We start from the raw sequence: 8660 nt of genomic DNA, 5'->3' as shown, positions 1-8660 counted from the left end.
TGTTATCGCAACATCCGTTGCAGCCTGGTCATTCTGGAAGGGGGATTACCTCATGTGTGGTCCCTTCTCATGGTTTCTCCATTTTCCTCATGTTGAGGTTTTGAGGTTTTCCTTACCCTCATGTAGGTTTTAGATCAGGGGATGATGTAATAATAGTCTGCAGTCTGTGAAGCCCTTTTGAGACTCCTTGTGATTAAGGGCATCACAAATGAACATGACTTGACTTGACTTAAAGTGTGTTTCTTTTACTTTGGGGTCTATTGGTAACTTTAAATATATAGTTCTCGGTCTATTTATCACAGTGTCATCAAATTTATAATGAATGTCATTTTTGTTTTAGTTTGCAGGAAATATCCATTTTGTTAAGCATTGTCTCTGAGGAATTGTACACTTTCGGTTTCATTGTCCCGCCCCTCAGATTTTTAACCAATCAGATGAGTGTAATCATCCCTGTCCAAATTTTCCAAAAGGTTTTCTGTTTGCAAGCGACAGGAAAAGAAAAGAAAGGCAACATGGGAGGTGAGTAATGCGACTAACAAATTGATAAGCGATTCTTTTGTATCTTTTCCCCCCTAAAAACCAGTTCTGCAAGTGGGACGTTGGGTTTTAAATGACATTTTGAAATATATGTGTTATGGCCTAAAAGTGTCGAATTTGGAGATTCCATTTGCGGGGCGTAGTTAAATCCAGGTACATAACGGACATTTTATGATTTGCGGTAGTGTATTCATTTTATTGTCTCTCCCGCATTTTTTTAGATAAAAACTACAACAATCTACTCATATGCAGCTCTGATTTTTGTAGTATTTATGTAGTATTCTTCTGTTATAACTCTAGTTGTATAGCGACTTGAAAAGCGCTATAGAAATGCAGAGCATTTACCATTTAGTATTTTTGTATTATTGCTGTAGTTAGTATTTTTGTATGACTGATGTAGTATTACTGTGGTATTTTGTAGTGGTTCTCTAGTAGAATTTTGGTAGCAGTATTTTTGTAGTAAGAATTTTGGGTATAATTCTATTGTATTGTGTTTGTAGTAGTTAGTAGTGGAACGGTAGTATTACTGTAGTAGGATTTTTGTAGTAATTCTGAAGTAGTACCTATGTATTATAGTATTAGTGTAGTGGTATTTCTGTATTATTTATGTAGTTTTACTGCAGTTGCATTGTTGTAGTATTTCTGCAATATAATTTATGTATCACAGTATTACTGTAATACTATAGTTGTAGTATTTCTGTAGTTGGATCTTTGAAGTACTTCCTAAGTATGATTTTTGTAATATTTCTACAATAAACTTTTTGTAGTATTGCTGTAGAAGTATTTTTGTAGGATTGTTTATAGTATTACCGTAGTATTATGTAGTAGTTCTCTGGCAGCATATCGTAGCATAGCATGTAGTAGTATTTATGTATTATAATATTAATGTAGTATTTTTGTAGTATTTATGTAGTATGATTATTGTAAATTTTTGTAGTATGATATTTCTAGTAGTTTTATAGAAGTACTGTATTAGTGTTTTTGTAATATTACTCTAGTAAGATTTGTAGTGGATCTTTAGTAGGATTTTTGTAATATTTCCCAAATATGATTTTGTAGTATAAGTTTCATTTTAAAGGTGTCATGCAAACAGTAAGTAAACCTGTGCTTTTTTGTTTCATCAGTTAGTTCATCTGTTCCAACAAGTAAGTATCGCATCCATCCAAATGTTTAAATATATCTATTTTTTACAATATTCTTTAAAGCACGTGTGTCAAAATCATGGCCCGCAGGCCACATGTCGCTGCCACCAAACAATCCTGAGAGAAGCACAAAAGAAAAATTCAAACAATGACTTGCAGTTTTAAATATGTCCACTAGCTATACAGTGGTACCTCTACTTACAAATTCAATTTGTTCTGGGAGTAGCTTTGTAACCTAAGACATTTGTAAGTTGAGACGCCTTTTAAATGTAAATGTGATGATCCGTTCCAATCCCCGCAGTCACATTTTTGGGGGGGGGATAAATCATAAAAGAGCACCAGAACATGAAACAAATTACATATTCAAATTAGATTAGGGCACAATAAACATAAAACGAGAGGTACATCATGTAAAATAAACAAAGAATAAAGGAAATAATAAAAATATTTATTTACCTTTTAACTGCCCTTTTTGTTTACTGGTCTCAGCAGTGTTTTTTGCCGGGCATTTCTTGAAAAACTGACTTGTTGATAAACAGTGCAAGTCTTTGTGAAAAATATGTTGAGGGAAAAAAAAAACGTATCAATCGTTTTAAATCAAATATTACGTCCACAAAATATAATTTAATCCTGAGCCTCCTAAAAGACCCCAGCCCTCCAGTTAAGGCACACTTTTTATGCCATTCCTTTACTCAGAGAGAACACTTTCCTACCATGTGAGTTCAAATGAGTTTGACACACCTGTTTTAAACCTGTGTTTCTCAACTGGTGGGTAGGGACCCAAAAGTCTGTTGCGGACCTGTTTTAATGTTGCACACTTTAACAGTAGATGGCGATTATATCCTGCTGGAGCCATTCTACCTGTTCAGTCAATTGGCACGTTTCAGGGTGACCACATATCGTTTCATTGTGATTATGGTGGTTTTCTTTCCCTTTTCCTGCCCATAATAATGAGTCCCAAGAAGTTTTGTGATAAGAGGAAGGAAAAGTGGAAAACGGTGACACAACGATTGAATCGAAGATTGAAACGATTGCGAAACACGAAAACGCTGTACGAGTGTATGCCATTGAAACACTGCTTGAAGGTACAGTAAATGGATTAAAAATGTTGTAAATTTAGATTTTTAGCAGTATATTAACCTTTATTAACTCCATAGTTATATAATGTTTGATGTTTAGGTACACACTTTATTAATATTTGGATTTATCTTGGTGTGTGGCGATATTAAGGGAGTTTAAGGGGATCGCTTATATGCAATGTAGGCTTATATGCAATGTAGGCTTATATGCGAGTATATACGGTACTTGTTTGTTTATGTTTATTTGTGTAGCCCTAAATCACAAGAAGTCTCAAAGGGCTGCACAGACTACAGACTATTATTACACCAAAACAACTCTGATGAATGACAAAAGGGCTCAGCAAATAAACACAAGTTAGATGTTTTCCAATTTAGGTTATCTCAAATCCATGGGTATGCGCTAAAAACACACGTTGATTCTTAAAGTTTAGTACTCCACACTCAAGACCAAAGGAATAATCCAATTCCTACCGCAACCTTGATGTGAAGCTCTATGAAGAATAAGATCCATGTTGGATTCCTGGTCTGAGTAGATTGAAGTCGTTTTGGTTTTTCTAGTCGTTTTATTTTTTGACAAATTGGTGGACATATTCTACCATCTTCAGCTTTAAACTGCACAATTCTCTTATTGGATACACTTGAGAAGTGCAGATATTTTCTTGTTTGGGTCACAGCTTATCATTAGGGCGGAATGGTGGCTCCTGAAGTTACACCAGTTGAGAAGCAATGCTTTAAAGTATAACTGAATTTAAAGGACCATGATTTGCACATCTCGTCCCCGCAGCTGTGCTTTATCCATCCCCTGCCGAGGCAACAATTGGTTATGATCGCAACCCGGCTGCGGACTTGGTTATCCCTTCCCAGGATTCAGGCGCCACTGCTCCACCAACAAGTAAGGATCTACTGCAGGCGTGTCAAACATATATACAAACATCTCCCACCCCTGCTGTGAATTGTTCCAATTCTAATGTGTCCTGTTTCTTATTTTTAGGCCCCAGCTCTGATTCTGGTCCCTGATTGGGTGGCACCTGATTTGAGTCCTCAGCATGGAAAATCCAAATAAAAGCGTCCGTTGATTTCCATTATCCCTGGTCTTGTAGCCATTATCACGTCAATGAAACGGTGTTTAGGGATTTTTGCAAGTGTATCATGGGATTTTGGATTGGACGTTTACAGTTAGGAAGGTTCCTTTGGTTAGTCTGCAATGTTTTTGGTACAACCCCCTTACTCACCAACTCTACCACTTAATGCGTTAGACTACCACTTTTTTCCCCTTAAAAAAAATCTTCTGCTTGTTCAAATTTTAACAAAAAAAAAATAAGTCCATGCGAGAATAAATTGTTCCAATAATAACAATAGATCGCCATTTTGGTAAAAGTTTGCCGCTTCAGGTTTTAAACAAGCCCATTGTTAAGTTTTGGGGTGTTGGAACCATGTGGGGGAAGCAGGAACTGGAGGGATGGTATATAATAATAAAATGAGGTACAAAGTGACAAACAAACAAGGGTTCACAAAATATCTAAACAAACCTAACCTGACAAAGTCCATATCAGAAACAAGCACTGAAATTGTTCATGGATAATGCAAGGAGCAAAGTAACAAAGAAACCAGACACAAACAAACCTGGCATGGTGGTGGAAAAAGAAATGACTTGACCATATGTGCTGTTCAAAATGTCCTTATAAATAGCTCAGGATAATTGGGACAGGTGTATGGTGATTGCACCCATCTGTGCCCAGTTCAAACCCATACTGCCATAAAAAGGGAAAATAACCAAGGTTGCAGTAACGGGATGGTTCAGGGTCCTTACCCATCCCCGCCGAGACAGGGTTAGGGTTAGGCGCCAGCTGCTGCTAGTCGCCTGATTTATTCCGATCCAGGCGCGGCTGAGGGACCCTTTTCCTCACTGCCAGGACAGGAAACCAGGCGGGTCCGAGGGGCTGTTTCCTTGCCGCCACGGCAGGAACCAGGCGTGGTCACTGGGCTTTCTCTTCGCCATCAAGACAGGAAACCAAAAGCCGCTGCTAGGACAGGGCTGTCTACCCCTGGGTCGTTTTGTGGTCGGGTCATTCTGTTTTTGGAGGGGATGGACCCATGTGGGGAAAGCAGGAGCTGAGGAGGGTTGCTCAAAAAGAGGGATGGTATTTAATAACAAAATAAAGTACAAAGCGACAAACAAACAAACAAAACCTGATAAAAGTCAGGAACTGGACAATACAAAGCAAAGTAACAAAGAAACCAGAAAGAAACACAGACAAACCTGGCGTGGTCGTAGAAATGAAAATGACCTGACCAGATGTGCAGTTCAAAATATCCTTATAAATGGTCCAGGAGAGTCAGAGACAGGTGAGTGGTGATTTGACAGACCCGTGTTCAGATAAAACCCCAGTGGGGGCGCTCTGGTGGTAAGAAGCATAACAGACCCCAGCACCATGTGTATTTTTTTTACATTTTATATTTAGGTATATTTTTGTGTTTCATGCATAGTAGATGGATGGCAGTTGTAGACCTAGATGTTTCTGCATTGTGTAGTGCAACCGAAAACAAGTGCTACAAAGCACAAGAAATAATCTAAATTGTGGTGACTCAATGTGATCAAAACAACACAATGTTTTGTTTTCTTTCTTTTCCCCAGCCTTCTACAAGGTTTTTGGTGGTACCCATAGCAGCAAAATGATGGAAAATAATGTCAACCATTTCCCCTAGGTAAACCTCACGTTATGTCAACTTAAAAAAAAAATCTTGATCTAAAGGTATTTAAAAATGCATGTTTATATGATAGTTTATAACTTTTTTTGCTTATTATTCAAATACATTCTTTTTTTAGATAATTACGTTTATTTTACAACGAGGAGGTGCTAAAGGATACACGATATCCTTTAAAGCAGGGGTCTCAAACTCACTGCTTGGGCCAATTGCGACCCTCAACCTTAGTATGAAAGTTAAAGGGTCAGTGTGTATTGTTTTATCACTAAAAGTCGCTGCATTCTGCCGTGCCACCGAAATCGATTGCTAGAAGTACAAAGGAAGAAGACAAAATACTGAGACTCAAAGTGACCAAAAGGCCCCTTATCACTTTAAGAAAAAGAAGAGAAATAAGAAAATAAATGAAAAAGTACAAAAAGGATAAAAATAAAGAAGGAAATATGACACAAAGTACACATAAAGAAAAAAAGGGGGGGCGTTGAAAAATAAGAGAGAAATTGCATTTTTTTTTTCATTTTTAGTCTTTTACTCCATTTTTCTTTTCGCCTACTATTTTTATTCCCATTTTACTCGTTTGCCTCTTTTTCTCATTTCTTCTTTCTTCTTCTTTTATTCCTTTAAAAAAATGTTTCCCTTCTTTTTGTCTTTCTTCCTGAAAGGCTGGGTAAAAATGCGAAGAAAAGGCTGATTTTTCCTCACTTTCAGTCCACGTAGTTTGTAGTCTTCCTTGAACTCTTTTTTGGGTTGCACATCCAGTGGAAAAAAATAAAACACTGTCCCTTTAAGAAGAGCAGAATGATTTCATCAGCACTGTTTTGGTGAAAACCCCAATTTGGCCCAACCTCAAGTGAGTTTGAGACCCCTTCTTCAAAAGAATAAAGTCACCAGCCGATGCCCCTACCGAGTATGTAATCTACAAACATACCTCCGTTTTACAAACCAGAATTAGAAAATAAAAAAGATTTAGATATTAAATTAAGTTGAGTTTTATACGCTTGTGCCGACCGCAGAAGCTGTGAATGGGACAAGACCATATAAGGTGATGAGGGGCGTTTAAAACACATTTAGGGACATTATGTTTTCTAGAGTACTGCGCGATTACCACGCCCTTGTGACCAGTTCATGTTTTCTTTCAATTGGTAACTGTGAAACCAGAAAAAAAACGAAAATATAAATGCGACTCTAGTATATGAAAAATGACGAATTCTGACTCTTTTTAGAGCCAAGGCTTTTTCAGCACGGCTCACTAAAAGAGTCGGCAATTTTGGATCTCAATCGCCTCTTCAGATTGTTTTTGTTACTTTGATCCATACATTACCGATTATTATATAAACATAAACAAAAATCCTTGTAGAGAACTGGTCATTGACCAATCAACAAGAGAAGAAAGGAGTCTCGAAGGGAACCCGTGATGAGCCGGTGTTATGCCGAGAAATGCATCCCTGCCGAGATTTGCATCCCCAAGCTAATATAATAATAATAATAATTTCCTTGTATTGTCATTCTGTGTAACAATGCACACAGAACGAAATGTCGATTGCACCTGACCCGTTGTAGCGAGCCGATGCAGCCGCAGCCAACAGAGGGCGCCGCCGACCACTTTTTAAGTCTTAGGAAGCACTTTTACCTCGTTTTATCTCACTTTTATATCACTTTTCAGGAGATTAATGGCGAACATATATCCAAAACCACTTCGTCTTGCATTTGTTGGGAACGTAATACAACTTAAACCATTCCGTCTTTGTATTTGTTGTGAATGTAATCGAACGGTAATGCACACTGTATGCAAATCACTTTTGAGCAGGTAACATGTTTATTTTGCCGTTTTCTATTCAAATCGCCTGTATTGAAACTGTTATGCACTCTACCATAAAGCTTATTTCAGCATAATAAGCTATATGGTAGAGTGCATAACAGCTCTCCAGCTAAAACCAGGTAAAAGTGCTTATAGTAGCTAGGGGATGCAAATCTCGGCAGGGATGCATTTCTCAGCATAACACCGGCTACTATCATGCACTACCAAGAGCCAGCTCATAGAGACGTTTTGTTAACGAACGACACATCCCTTTTTAGCAGCTTGGCGTCAACTCCGGAATCCAAACAGTTCTTGTTTGCAAGCGACAAGAAAAGAAAAGGGAAAGAGAAAAGGAAAAGAAAAGAGAAGAAAAGAAAAAGTGAAAAGAAAAAAAGGAAAGGCTAATACCGTTTTATCCGCCCTAAAACGGTATTAGCCTTAAAATAATTATTACCTACGGTAACTGCAGCCTTCCCTTCGTACACTGGGTCTGTTGACTCACTTACAAACAACTTCAATACTGCTTTGGTTAATGTTCTTGATTCTGTGGCGCCCCTAAGGCATAAATTCCGACCCAAGAAGAATACACCTTGGTTTACTGAAGAAACTAGGTTACTCGAACAAAGTTGCAGAAAAATTGAGCGAAAATGGCGCACTACTAAACTAGAGGTTTTCCGACTGGCCTGGTGTGACAGTTTGCTAAAATATAAAGTAGCTCTTGCTTCAGCTAAAGCTTCGTTTTTCTCCAAGATTATTGTTAAACATAAGAATAATCCGAAATTTTTGTTTGACACAGTGGCGAAACTTACCAGACAACAACTTAACCCGAATGGTTGCACTTATTCTGCTAACGACATTATGGATTTTTTTAATAAAAAGATTCAACTAATCAGGAATGAAATTTTAAAAGAACGCTCTGTATCCTCCTCCTATATCAAAGATGTGGAGGTGTTAGGTATGGACCGTGTCGGCGGTTGTTCAGAAACATTCTCCAGTTTCAATGATTTGTCCCTTGATAATCTAACACAGATGGTCAGTAGGGCCAAACAAACTACGTGCCTGCTTGATCCGTTTCCAGCTTCACTGGAGAAGGATCTGTTTGGGATCTTAGGACCATCAGTTTTAAATATTATTAATATATCGCTATCCTCTGGTATTGTTCCTGTAGCCTTCAAGTCTGCCGTCATTAAACCCACGCTTAAGCGACCTAACCTTGACCCAGAAAGCCTAGGTAATTATAGGCCAGTGTCAAATCTGCCATTTTCTGCGAAATTACTTGAAAAGGTCGTTGCACAGCAGCTAAATGACTTCATGTCAGAAAATAACCCCTTTGAAACTGTCCAGTCAGCATTTAGGGCAAATCACTCTACTGAGACAGCCCTGGCTAAAGTAACCAATGAT

General features: G+C 38.0%; 1 long non-coding RNA gene across 1 annotated transcript; it reads left to right on the top strand.

Annotated features, from left to right (window-relative positions):
- Nucleotides 1-394: 394 nt before the first annotated feature.
- On the top strand, nt 395-3843 carry LOC148351587 (uncharacterized). Its single transcript, XR_015852880.1, has 4 exons — nt 395-519; nt 1662-1682; nt 3543-3650; nt 3750-3843. It is a non-coding gene; the product is annotated as an uncharacterized LOC148351587 (long non-coding RNA).
- The last annotated feature ends 4817 nt before the right edge of the window (nt 3844-8660 follow it).

The sequence above is a fragment of the Urocampus carinirostris genome, chromosome 15, assembly GCF_059441175.1.
Source record: "Urocampus carinirostris isolate Australia breed hairy pipefish chromosome 15, RoL_Ucar_1.0, whole genome shotgun sequence".
In the NCBI taxonomy this organism is placed as follows: Eukaryota; Metazoa; Chordata; class Actinopteri; order Syngnathiformes; family Syngnathidae; genus Urocampus; species Urocampus carinirostris.
The sequence above is the reverse complement of the archived record's forward strand: the minus strand, read 5'-3'. Positions and strand labels throughout refer to the sequence as shown.